The 14,447-nt window shown below is 42.8% G+C and overlaps 1 protein-coding gene across 1 annotated transcript in view; it reads left to right on the top strand.

Annotated features, from left to right (window-relative positions):
- Nucleotides 1-14,447, top strand: part of LOC126470278 (nonsense-mediated mRNA decay factor SMG7-like) — a 212,297-nt gene that overhangs the window by 44,044 nt on the left and 153,806 nt on the right. The gene's annotated exons all lie outside the window — the stretch shown is intronic.

The raw sequence follows: 14,447 nt of genomic DNA, 5'->3' as shown, positions 1-14,447 counted from the left end.
TATGTTGCTTACACTGCTGATGCTACAACATCTAAACACAATTATAATATTGACAATAATTCTTAAGAGGAAGTGATCAACCCTTTCCACTCCAGTGGTGAGTGCCTCTCGCCATTGCGAATTTTGTTTTCCACTCCATTGTAAGACCCCCCTCAATCAGAATGATTTTTTATAGCTTTTACATGCAACCTTCTTGAATCTGACTGTACTAAGCATCAGTTTCTCATAGTATGGCTATCTAGAGAAACTTGGGTTGACGCGGGGTGAACTGTAGCAGTTACATTATGAGTGAGTTTGTAGTTATTACACTCAAGTTAGTAGGTACAAAATTGCTAGGTCTTCATGAGGAAGAGATTGTGGAGCCTTTAGACGAATGTCTAAGTGAAAAACAAGAGTGACAGTGATTTAGATGTGTTTAATTTGTAAACAATTAAAGTCAAATAATGATGAAAACAGTCCACCCTAAAGAATTTCAAATAATATCACACAATGAAAAGCTTTGTGTTGTAATGCTTATGTAAATATATTTGATGAAAACACACTTTCTACTTTAATATATACCCTATTTATTGGTCAGTGGCCTCATTGGTTCCACACAGAGAGACTCGTGCAGTTCTCTCTGGTGCACTTGCTGCCGGCCCAGGTGGCAGTGATTTAAATAGGAACGCACGGAGATGCTCTGTGTCTACGTCGCTGAGTGCAAAGGGTTAAAGAATCCTGGACAAGATAACATTAACAATTTACAGAGTGAGGAGCTGTAGCAATTCCTGTACCAGTAGCAACCATCAAGCTACAGGTGCTATAGCATGGAAGCAAATACTCAGTATATAAGATATGTAACCTTTTTAGGTAGGATTTCAGTATGGTTAGTGCCACAAGGCCTTACTGCTGTAATTGAAGTGCATTCCTCATTTCATTCCATGTCTCTTTATGTTGTGATGGCAGAACATAATTAGTTACAGGCATTGAAACCCTACTTTCATTGTTGAGATCATGAAAAAGAGTTGAGTTTGTTTTTAGAAAAATTCTACCCAAGGAGGAGGAAAGGACAGCTTATATGGGAATGTTTATATTCATATGAAAGACAAACAGATCATATTTGCCATAATCTAGTTACACCAGTTAATCTTAGATCTTGCCCCCAGATTTGGGAGGAGTTGGCACTAAAATTAAACACTCCAGATTAGGTTTTCTGTGGGCTATTAAAATATATTAAGACAAATGCAAGTATGGTCCATTTGGAAAATTTATTTAGCATTTGCTGCTGTTGGACAATCATAAACAACTAACTACATGGACTTTCCTGACGATTTGTTGTCATGTCACAGAATCGGGTGTACTACCAGTGGTCCGTGTCTTCCCAGTACAATATTTCAAAGTTTTAACTCGCTTTCTTCATCGGATGTTTTCTGAGAATGGTTGCGTTGCTGACCTGGTCCCATATTTATGCCTGGGCGGTGCCTGGTGTTCACTGCGGCATCTGTGCCCATCGAAAGATACAGCCACAGCAGGTATGGATGGCATAGTGAACACAAGGCATAAATATGGGACATGGTCAGCAAAGCGACCAGTCTCAGGAAAAACCTTATAAAGACACCAAGTTATGATGTCAAAATATTGTGTTAGGAAGATGGGAACCACCAGCAGTACACCTAATTCTGTGAAATATAAACAGCCAGTTAAAGAAAAAAGGAAAAATCAAAGATCGATGTCCATGTTTTCCAATCACTCAGTTGCTTTAGAGCCAACTCATTGTAGTTATTTCATTCATACTTTACTTGCAATTCATGACTGAGACTTTCGAGGCCCCCTACCAATTGCTTTTCATTAGTTTTTGTCCCACCAGTTGTTCCGGGTTAAAGTAGGCACTAAACTTAGCTCCCCACAGGTCCAAGAGAACGGTGTCCCACAGGGCTCTGTGTTGATTGTCACCCTCTTCCTCATTCCCATCAATGGGCTAGTGACCTTCGTGGGGCCACTGGTCACCCCTGCATTGTATGTCAACAATTTTTGCATTTGGTACAGCTCCCACTCAGTAGCCCCTGCTGAATGCCAGCTCTTAGGTGCCATCTGGCTAGCCTCTGTATGGGATCTTTCCCATGCTTTCCAATTCTCTCGTACAAAAATGTGGGTAATGCATTTCTGTTGTTGTACCATGGCCCATCCTGACCCAGAACTCAAGTACCCAGCACCTGGACATTGTAACACAGTACCATTTCTTAGGCCTATTTTGATAAAGAGCTGATTCGTCTGCCCCCATATCCATTACCTGAAGACTAACTGCATAAGGAAGCTCAACACACTCTGCTTCCATACCCAAACATCTTTTGGTGCAGGTCATGCTCCTTTTATCTGTTTTTACCTGGCCCTGGTTTTGTCCTGACTGGACTATGGTTGCCGGATTTATGGCTTGGCAGCTCCTTCAGCTTTGAAACTGTTAGACCCAGTCCACCACGCTAACCCCACAGTCTCCTTGCTGTAAAGGGGGTCTCCCCACTTATGATTTGACAGTACCAGCTCTAGGTCTCCTCTGCAGTCACCATTTGTCAGTTCTCTGATTATCCTATATATGCCATTCCTTTGCATACGAGGGGTCATCCTGATACTTGCTTTCAGGTGGAATTACCAGTTGGACTACATTTTGCTTCCCTGTGCGAAGATCTCCATCTCCCCTCACTGGACTGTGCTCCCGTGTTTTCTTGCACACTCCTCCCTTGGATTAGGTTTTCCGTGATTTCCCTAAATCGCTCCAGGCAAATGCTGGGATGGCTCCTTTCAAAGGGCACGGCTGACTTCCTTCCCCGTCCTTCCCTAATCTGATGAGACCGATGACCTCGCTGTCTGGTCTCCTTCCCCAAACAACACAACACCCCCCCCCCCCCCCCCACTTGGATAGTGCCCAGGCCACAGATTAGGACCAATCTCTTCCAAGGTCCAAAAGGTTGCCCCATGACCTTTCAGCATCTGATACATCCAGTTCAGAGATCCAGGGTGCTATCATCTTTAACACAAACGGCTCTAAAACTGTGGATCAGACAGGATATGCTTTTACATCTCCTGCCAGTGTGGAACACCATTCACTGCCGAAAATCTGTAGTGTGTTTATGGCAGAGCTGACAAGCCATTAGCAAAACCCTCCATTTTATTAAACAGGCCACCCTTGACTGTATTGTAGTGTGTACAACCCAATGAGCAATCTTCAGGCTACTGACATGCTATTCTAGGCAACCTTTGATCCTTGCTATTCATGACCTCACTGACATTCATCATGCTGCGCACACAGTTGTCTTTCTGTGGGTCCCAAATCATGTGGGTATAATGGGGAATGAACTGGCGTACTATTTGCCTCGAGGAGCACTTATGTGCTCCCCGTTGAGTTTGCCGATCCCAGGTGCAGATTTATGGGAGCACATGAGATCTGCTCATTCGAAAATGGAACAGCATCTGGTGGCTTACTACACTGTCTAATCAACTCAGCACAATCAAGGAGACTACTGCAGCATGATGCTCTTCCTTCCACTTCTCCTGAAGGAATCTGCAGTCCTCTGTCATCCTCTAAATTGTTCATATCAGGTTAACCCACAGTTGTATTTTGTGTAACGAGGGCAGCCCACTCAGCCACCCACCCACCCACCCACCCACCCTCTCTCTCTCTCTCTCTCTCTCTCTCACACACACACACACACACACACACACACACACACACACACACTCTTACAATATATTATGGTTGTGGAGCCTTTCAGACAGTAGCTCATATCTTGGTTTAATGCCTACTCATTTCCCCTACTATTGGTGGACGATTCACGGGTGTTTGACTTGGTTCTCAGTTGTCTTTGTGAAAGTGGTTTTCATTCTCAGTTATAAGGTTTTAATCTACCTCTGGAGCAGGAGCAGGGGCAGGGTTGCTGGGAATGGGATGTTTCGCACTGTATGCTAGCTATGGGGGGGTCACCAACCATTCTATTTCATCCTTCATTTACCCTGTTTCAATTGCTTCTAGATTCAGTTTGCCTCTGTTCTATTCTAGGTGTTACACTCTGCTGAATAGTGGATCTTCTTGACTGGAATGGATCAAGGGTGCAACAGCTGTGGATGAGACATTTCTTCTCGCATGCAGAGCCCTGGGGAAACACACCTGCTGACTTCCCTTTCTCCTCATCTTGCTTTTATTATTGACAGTACAAAAGATATCCATAACATTTTTAGCCTTCATGCTTTTACTGTTATGAATCTCCCATCTAGATCAGAAAACATCCTTGGTGGATGTCTCTACTTTTGAATGCACAACTCTTGAATCGATTGGATCGAGGCACTAATGACCTCATGGTTTGATCCCCTAGACCCCTCCCCCCCCCCCCCCCCCCCCCCCACTTCCATCAACCTAGTTTATACAGGAATCTGAAAAAAGAATGTGAGGGGCAATCCTGGATGGTATATGGCACCTTCTGCACCACATCGCTGCAACTAGGAGAGTATGACTGTCCCCAGCTGTAGAGAGTAGCTGCTGTTCTCCCTGTCCTACACTTGATTTGATTCAGTTTGTGCCAGATGACCCAAGCAGAATTGAAGCTCAGAGCTTTGATGGTTGGGTTCTCGACTCACAAGAAGCCTTGCCAGTGTGACATTGACGACTCCAATTTCCAGGCATCCACAGGATCAAAAGCACTGGCCAACAGGTTCGTGGCAGTTCTCAAAGTTCACCTGAACTGTCACCTTTCCACCTAACATACTGGGTGGTTATAATTAAACTGACAGCGTTCACAGTGCTGCAGTGTGGGCCGTATACATCACAGGATGCTGAAGCATTGCAGGTATGTTCATTAATCCATGCACATGCAGAGTACGCTGAATAAGACCATTGTTCAACTCTCTGCCACCAGGTGAAAATATGGTGCTGCAACCAGTCAGTATGTGAGATGTTTCCTGCTTTGCTTGGCAGTGCTTTTTGATTTCTTTGGTGAAGTGGCTGTTAATACAAATGGTTAAGAAGGTTAAAATTTTCCATACAAAAAGCAATAACTATGAAAAGGAGGTGTGTGCACTGCTGGTGAAGTTAGTTTATCAGAACAGCAGCATTGCGTTGCTGGAATATTGCTGACAGAAACATCCGCAAAGAGGTCCATGTCAATAAACGGTCTAAGGAATATGATCAACATACTTGAAGAAACAGGCAAATTAGATGGTACAGCAGGGAGAGGGAGGCGGCCTATTCCCATGGCAGTTGTTGAAGTTGCTATAGCTATAGGCGACTGTCCAGCACATGCCCCGTATTCCGAAACCAGTGCTTGAGCTGTGTGATGGGTATTGTCTGTCCCCTGGTTAACAGTTCAAAAGATTTTGTGGTGCATTTTATGTGGCTACCCCTATAAGATTTAGAATATACGTGAAATGAAGCTCCAAATTACGCTACAACACACCGACTTTGCCCTTCATTTTTTGGCATGCGTAGCAATTGATGACATATGGCCGGTTCAAATATTCTTTAAACAGACAAGGCACATTGTACTCTACACAGTGCCGTGAATGCATAGAACTATCACATGTGGAGTTCTACTCCAGCACATGTTGCCCAGGAACATCGACTGCCCTCAGCTAATGAAACTGTGTGGTGTTTTCACCAGCTCCTTCGTTCTCAGTCCATTTTTCTTTGAGAAGATGTCACCTTGTGGGCCTGTTAGGTGTACAGTGACATCTGCACATCTTGATGACCTCCTTGTGCAGCACGTGATTCTAGCTTTGCGAGAAAGTAACTGTGTCCACATCAATATTTTCATGCAACATGTGGCGATATCGCATGTTGTTTGCCATGTGAAAGATTTGCTCCAAGAAACCTCCAGTAACGACCATATCTCTCTAGACAATTTCATAAATCCCTGACCTAAATCCAATTGACTTCTGGTTGTGGGGATATCTCAAAGATTATGTCTATCAGAGATGTATCCAGGTGCTTCCAGATCTGCAGGATAGTGTACGACCTTGATTACACCGGATGTGCTGTGAGCAACTGTCAAACTGTCATGTTACGGTTGGAGCATGTGGCTGAGTCAGGATACCACATTATTCTGACTTTTTACAGAGACATATTTTCACCTGGTGGCAGAAAGTGGAGCTATTATTTTTTTTAGAGTACTCCGCAAGCACACTGATTAATAAATTACCTACAATGTTTCAACATCGTGTGAAGTATTGAGCCCACACTGCAGCATTTGGAACACTATCAGTTTAGTTATAACCACCCACTACCTTGGGCTATGCTGCAGAACAGTCTCTCTCCACAACCTAGACACAAAAAATATTGACAGTGTTCTGTTTTCTTCTTGTTTGCGCATTCCATATTATCATTACATCACAGGTGGAAGCAGATATCCGGTTGACAGTTGAGTGGCATACTGGATGTAGTATAAATGGCCTGTTGAAGTTACCTTTTGGAAAAATAAATTGCTGGTATCCTTCCCTGGCATCACTTCAACTGCCACTAATAACCTCTTAGGAGAGTATCTCTACCTGACTTCATAAAATAATCACAGAAATTTAGCTAAGTTGAGGGTGTGAGGACAGGCATGTTGGGTACTGCATAATAAATAATTTTCACTAGGGGTTAAGAGAAACAACAGGTTTATTCAGGTAATTAAATTACAACAGGGAACACTGAATGATCTTAAAATTTAATTGTCCTTAACAAAAGTCTCTTGCTGATTCGATAAAATTAAATATAAGAGTGGCACAGTAAGAATAGTGCCCTTGCTGACTCACCCCAAAAATAAAAGCTCTTCACATGTCACATATGAGTGTGGACACAACGAAGTCATTACCTCGTTGCCTATTATTCACTGGCACAGACACAATTTTTGTTGACAAAAGGTGTGGAATTTAATGTGTCTCGTGGTAGAAATGGCCAGGGCATGACTCAAAGATAGCAAACACAACACAGTTATGTGAGCATTCTGGCCATGAAAGGCAGGAGCTTGAAACTTTTTTGTTAGTACACATGTGGGTACAAACCCTTGCTGGTAGGAGGGAATGCCTTCTGACATAAAGGCTTTGTTTTACATGCCGAACTGCTTTGCAATAGAGGGGTTGCATGGGAGAGTCTCAGTACCTTGCGATGAGTGTCTGGGATACAAAGTGCATTGCCACATGGTGTGTCTGTGGCTGCATGAGAGTGAGTGGAAAATCTGATGTTGCACTGTGACAGAAAGATCTGAATTGAGAATGAGGTTTGGCTGACGGAAGCTTAGCTGGGTCCAGAGCTATTGTCATGGTCTCAGTAGTCAGTGACTGTAGTAGATGGGTGCCTGGTCACATGGCAGAAACCCACAGCATTAGCAGAGGGCCATAGTGAGTTAGCCACATATGGAATGGGGCCGGAATGTTTGTGCAGCAACTGGGAGGTTAAATCATTATATTCTGTCCTTTTCTAAACACATGAGTGTGTGTCAAATAATATATGGTAATCAGTGAGTGGAAAATAGTGACACATGTATGTTTGCTCTCGGATCACTGAAACATATAGGGATAAGTCCTAGACTCTTGAGCACAGTGAGGTCTTAAAAGTGTCAGCTCTGGAAAGTTTCTTGTATCAAGCAGTGGCCATGCACATTGTAGTCAGGGCAGTGAAACCGGCTTGAATTAAATACTTTGTGCTTATTTCGATATCTCCTCAATGTTGTTATGACGCACACCCGCACAGTAGGGAATATGTTTACGAAACATTATTATTAGAAAGAAAATGTAGAAGTTTATGGATACAAAAATGACTTGTAAGGCTCTAAAACAATTGTGTGTATGTTGGTATTGCTAGGAGTCTGTGGTGGCGAAAGGGGGGGGGGGGGGGGGGGGGAGTGTTGAAGGTGGGACAGTTGTTGATAACCAATAAGTTGTTGCTGAATTGGCAACACCCACATTAACAATGCATTTCATTTATGTAGCAATGTGTGAAGATATGGAAGAGGAGATTTTGCTTGTTAATCTTGACTCATAGCCTCCGTCCCCTCCCTGTTATAGATCTTACAGATTTTAAGTTCACTCCAAATAATTTTTACAATATTTAAAGTCATTTGCTATCAAAACTATAGTGTTGTGAGGTCAGTAACCTTAGCCTTCAAATTTGAATTGTACAGATAGAGTGGGGCGAATGTAAAAGAGATTGGGGCATTAGTGTCTGCTAGTGTCTCCCGTCTCTCTCTCTCTCTCTCTCTCTCTGTGTGTGTGTGTGTGTGTGTGTGTGTGTGTGTGTGTGGTTTTTTTTCTATATGTTTGTTGGCCCCCCTCCCCCCCCCCCCCCCCCCCACCACACCTGCTTCATAATTCCTTCTTCCTCTCACTTAAGTTTATGGTCCTACTTCCACAATCCAGTATCCCCCAGAGCAGCCATTCTCCATGAGCAGCCTCAACACTGTTTAATAATTAACATACTCCCTCTGTCCCGTACCATTGCATACAATGTAAACTTCCCCTAGCTTCATTTTGACACTGCCCTATTATTCTAGGCTCTTCCTGTACTGTTCATCCATCTGGCCATATGTGCCCTCCTCACATGCTGTCAAAAACAACATGTCCCTGTGCATGTGGTATTTTTATAGATACATATGATAGTGTGTTTCATGTGAATTATTTGCTGATGGTATACAGTGCCATGCTTGCTACATACTGTACCTTATGCTCAAAACTATAATGAGAGTAGAGTGAATTTTGCCACTTGTCATGTTTGATAGGTTATTAGAGCAAAAGACATAGTAGAGAACAACTTCACGGTTTTGGTTCACTCTGGGAGAAAAGTGATAAACACAGTACTGTTGTGTAGTATTGGCTGTAACTCCATTGATAAACACAAGTGAAATGTGTGATTACAGTTCAGTGTTGCCACGTAAAAAGTGATAGGCGTTGAAAATTGTAGAGCAGCCACAAGTCGCATGTAACATTTTCTTTATTTTTACATGTTTAACTTGAACAACACAAGCATTTTGAGATGCAGCAACTGTTGATACGACACTGCATAATAACAGCATGTTTTTGGGCCTGAGCTAAGGACAAGGCTTTGTGGTGGTGTGGGCATCTACAGAAGAGGGACCACAAGGGGTGGGAAAACAACTAATGTTCCCCTCAGGCACCACTTTTCTTGTTCCTCAATGTAGCATTGTGTTTTAGTGTTTCCCAGTGTGCCCATGGCCAACGGCACCTTACTTAAAATGAAATAAATAATAGAGGAAGATACATAAACTACTTACTAGATTCTGTTAAGTAATTCAGTTGTCACACGGTAAGGAATATAGTGTATTATTAACTAACAACTCATTTGTCTACCTGAACAAGGTTTTGTTGTTTTACATGTTATCATGTTCTTAAGACAAAACATTACTTCTTTGCCTGAATTTGTATGGAGATTTGAGTATGGGTGGAGGTGTATGGTGTCTCTATCATGTTATAGTACATTTATAAGCATCTTTAAGTTCAACTCAAAAATCTTACTTGCATTTTTAATTGTCGTTTCCTTTTGTGTAGGGCCTAATCTGTATCACTTCAGGCAGGGGGTTACCTTAATAGTCTCGGATGTTAATGAAATTAGACTATGTTAAAATCTGGAGTAAGTAAGACAGACACAATTTTTGTTTTCTCTAAAAAAAAATTCCTGCCCCCAGATATGGGCCGCCAAAGATGACACTGAAAACACCATTTTGAAGATGTGAATTTCATAAAAAAATTTTAAAATGCTGTATCTCTGTAACAGTTCTAGATATTTTGTTAGAGTTATTTTTATTTGACAGATGATTGCTTTATGATTACAATGGTATCCTCTGTTTGGACATACCTGTCAAAGTACTTTTACTGTCACCTTTTGAATTTTTTTTATACAATTTTTTTTTCTCAAAATTCCAATCGAGAAAAGTTAAATTTTTTCCTGTTGATCAGTACCATGTAGTACTATATTCTGTGTAAAGGAGAGCTTCCACTTTTAAGTTGGGCAGGTTTTATTTTTAAACAATCATTTTTTTAACTTTCAAGGATAACGTGTGTGTTCACTAAAATTGCTTCTTACTAATTTATTTGTTACAGTGTTCATTTCTATTGTCTTTGTTGCATTTATTTCTTTTCACATTCATTGTTGCAGATATTTTGTACACTTTGTTGTAGTTTTTGTCGTTTTTGTTCATTGCAGGTTTCTATATGGTAGTTGTTCAGTGCTAATTTGTTTACTGAAGAGGCTTCTAAGAAATCTGAGACCATCCAGTGAGTTCTTTGTTTTCGCGAGGAATTTGCCACTTGGCACAGTTGCAGTGTGTATTGTGTATTTGAAATGTCTTCTGACTGGGGCCACAAGAGAGTAAAGGGTGCTGACTATTTGCATATCAATAAAAGAGTGATATATAAGACAAACAAAAAAAACAGACTTTGTTTTAGTTGGGAATAAGTGTTCTAATTTGAAGACTCTGTTTCAAAGTGAAGAGGTTTCCAGTGGTGACTTTTTGTGTTCTAAATGTTTTGACAGAATAACAACAATGATGGTATTTGAACAAGGTGAAGCCTCCCATGGTGCAGATGATGTAGATTTTTCATCAGTAGAGGAAGAATTAAATACCCCGAATTAGTCAACTACAGAGGTAGATGTTAGTCCTGTGAAGAAACCATGGTCAGTGAAGTCGAGTCATAAGCTCTATGCATCAAGAAAGCACAGAGAAATTACTAAAGCTATGGATGAATACACTACAGCAAAACTGACCACACTCTTCAAAGTAGAAATTCCATCTTCTTACACCTCATGCATTGTACAGTGAAAAGGTGCAAGTTTTAACTATTATTCCACAGACATTTTCAAAGAAAACAATTTTGAACCACGTTCATCAGTATCAAAGTAGATGATAGCAAATCAAGAAATGTGAGGTTTCTAAAAGTAGTCTTTGGGAGACCTGATCCGTATTATGGTCGTCCTGTAGAAGCGGCTCCAGTTCAAACAGTGCAGTCATTTTATCTGGAAGATAAATGGGGCTGTTTTCGCTAGAGTGCCAGCAAAAAAGACACTATAACTGTAACAGATGAAGGCCAAAAAGATGTGAAAGTGAAGAGGTACATGACTCGCAGTATTAAAGAAACTTCTGTAGTTTATAAGAGCAACTATACAACTTCACACATTGGAAGATCAAAATTTTATGCACTAAGACCTAGGGATGACGGTTGATGTGTGCCGCCGTTGGATAAGCAGCTGAGCAGCAAGTCGTATACTCCTAGCTCACTCATTTGTTACATAGTTTAATTCTTAATTTCTTTGCGTGTTTTTGGTACTTGCATTGTTTAATTCATAAATTTCGGGCGTATTATAGTATTTGAGAGTTGTAGCATCGCGTTTTAGTACCTGAATAGTGTAAATTCGCGTAGTCGTTTGTCTACTGTTTTTGTTTTGAACGGCCAGTGTCGGTTGGTCGCAGTCAGTGTGCTCCCTGCCGCCGTTGGATAAGCAGCTGCAGCAGCAAGTCGTATACTCCTAGCTCACTCATTTGCTACATAGTTTAATTCTTAATTTCTTTGCGTGTTTTTGGTACTTGCATTGTTTAATTCATAAATTTTGGGCGTATTATAGTATTTGAGAGTGTAGCATCGTGTTTTAGTACCTGAATAGTGTAATTTCGCTTAGTCTCCTTCCGCCGCCGAGCAGTGTCAGCAGTGCGCAAGTAGCAGCATTACTGCATTTACTAGGCAATCTTGTATTTTAATAACCGTTTAAATTTTGTCGATTTGTTTGCTCTCTCTGTAGATTAGTTCAGACGTTCTTTGCAAAACAGTTTTTAGCATGGATAGGGACTGCAACTGCTGTGTTCGGATGCAGGCTGAGTTGGCATCCCTTCGCTCCCAGCTTCAGGCAGTGTTGGCTTCGGTCACACAGCTTGAGGCTGTTGCATCACTGTGGGGGTCCGGATGGGGGTTTGTCGGGGACGGCCAGCTCGTCCCACGCATCCCCTGATCGGACTACGACTGTGGTTGCCCGGGATACTGCCCGCATTGAGGCTGAACCCTCACCTGTGGTAGAGTGGGAGGTCGTTTCAAGGTGTGGCAGGGGGCCAAAGACATTCCGGAGGGCTGAACGGAAAGCCTCTCCAGTTTGTCTGACGAACCGGTTTCAGGCTCTGTCTCAGGCTGATACTGATCTTCGGCCTGACATGGCTGCTTGTCCTGTTCCAGAGGTTGCCCCTCAGTCTGCAAGATCCGGGCAGTCGCAGAGGGTGGGCTTACTGGTAGTTGGGAGCTCCAACGTCAGGCGCGTAATGGGGCCCCTTAGGGAAATGGCAGCAAGAGAGGGGAAGAAAACCGATGTGCACTCCGTGTGCATACCGGGGGGAGTCATTCCAGATGTGGAAAGGGTCCTTCTGGATGCCATGAAGGGTACAGGGTGCACCCATCTGCAGGTGGTCGCTCATGTCGGCACCAATGATGTGTGTCGCTATGGATCGGAGGAAATCCTCTCTGGCTTCCGGCGGCTATCTGATTTGGTGAAGACTGCCAGTCTAGCTAGCGGGATGAAAGCAGAGCTCACCATCTGCAGCATCGTCGACAGGACTGACTGCGGACCTTAGGTACAGAGCCGAGTGGAGGGTCTGAATCAGAGGCTGAGACGGTTCTGCGACCGTGTGGGCTGCAGATTCCTCGACTTGCGCCATAGGGTGGTGGGGTTTCGGGTTCCGCTGGATAGGTCAGGAGTCCACTACACGCAACAAGCGGCTACACGGGTAGCAGGGGTTGTGTGGCGTGGGCTGCACGGTTTTTTAGGTTAGATGGCCTTGGGCAAGTACAGAAAGGGCAACAGCCTCAACGGGTGTGGGGCAAAGTCAGGACATGCGGGGACCAAGCAGCAATCGGTATTGTAATTGTCAACTGTCGAAGCTGCGTTGGTAAAGTACCGGAACTTCAAGCGCTGATAGAAAGCACCGAAGCTGAAATCGTTATAGGTACAGAAAGCTGGCTTAAGCCAGAGATAAACTCTGCCGAAATTTTTACAAAGGTACAGACGGTGTTTAGAAAGGATAGATTGCATGCAACCGGTGGTGGAGTGTTCGTCGCTGTTAGTAGTAGTTTATCCTGTAGTGAAGTAGAAGTGGATAGTTCCTGTGAATTATTATGGGTGGAGGTTACACTAAACAACCGAACTAGGTTAATAATTGGCTCCTTTTACCGACCTCCCGACTCAGCAGCATTAGTGGCAGAACAACTGAGAGAAAATTTGGAATACATTTCACATAAATTTTCTCAGCATGTTATAGTCTTAGGTGGAGATTTCAATTTACCAGATATAGACTGGGACACTCAGATGTTTAGGACGGGTGGTAGGGACAGAGCATCGAGTGACATTATACTGAGTGCACTATCCGAAAATTACCTCGAGCAATTAAACAGAGAACCAACTCGTGGAGATAACATCTTGGACCTACTGATAACAAACAGACCCGAACTTTTCGACTCTGTATGTACAGAACAGGGAATCAGTGATCATAAGGCCGTTGCAGCATCCCTGAATATGGAAGTTAATAGGAATATAAAAAAAGGGAGGAAGGATTATCTGTTTAGCAAGAGTAATAGAAGGCAGATTTCAGACTACCTAACAGATCAAAACGAAAATTTCTGTTCCGACACTGACAATGTTGAGTGTTTATGGAAAAAGTTCAAGGCAATCGTAAAATGCGTTTTAGACAGGTACGTGCCGAGTAAAACTGTGAGGGACGGGAAATACCCACCGTGGTACAACAGCAAAGTTAGGAAACTACTGCGAAAGCAAAGAGAGCTCCACTCCAAGTTTAAACGCAGTCAAAACCTCTCAGACAAACAGAAGCTAAACGATGTCAAAGTTAGCGTAAGGAGGGCTATGCGTGAAGCGTTCATTGAATTCGAAAGTAAAATTCTATGTACCGACTTGACAGAAAATCCTAGGAAGTTCTGGTCTTACGTTAAATCAGTAAGTGGCTCGAAACAGCATATCCAGACACTACGGGATGATGATGGCATTGAAACAGAGGATGACACGCGTAAAGCTGAAATACTAAACACCTTTTTCCAAAGCTGTTTCACAGAGGAAGACCGCACTGCAGTTCCTTCTCTAAATCCTCGCACAAACGAAAAAATGGCTGACATCGAAATAAGTGTCCAAGGAATAAAAAAGCAACTGGAATCACTCAATAGAGGAAAGTCCACTGGACCTGACGGGATACCAATTCGATTCTACACAGAGTACGCGAAAGAACTTGCCCCCCTTCTAACAGCCGTGTACCGCAAGTCTCTAGAGGAACGGAGGGTTCCAAATGATTGGAAAAGAGCACAGATAGTCCCAGTCTTCAAGAAGGGTCGTCGAGCAGATGCGCAAAACTATAGACCTATATCTCTTACGTCGATCTCTTGTAGAATTTTAGAACATGTTTTTTGCTCGCGTATCATGTCATTTCTGGAAACCCAGAATCTACTATGTA

Source organism: Schistocerca serialis, chromosome 3 (genome assembly GCF_023864345.2).
Source record: "Schistocerca serialis cubense isolate TAMUIC-IGC-003099 chromosome 3, iqSchSeri2.2, whole genome shotgun sequence".
Lineage (NCBI taxonomy): Eukaryota > Metazoa > Arthropoda > Insecta > Orthoptera > Acrididae > Schistocerca > Schistocerca serialis.
The sequence above is the reverse complement of the archived record's forward strand: the minus strand, read 5'-3'. Positions and strand labels throughout refer to the sequence as shown.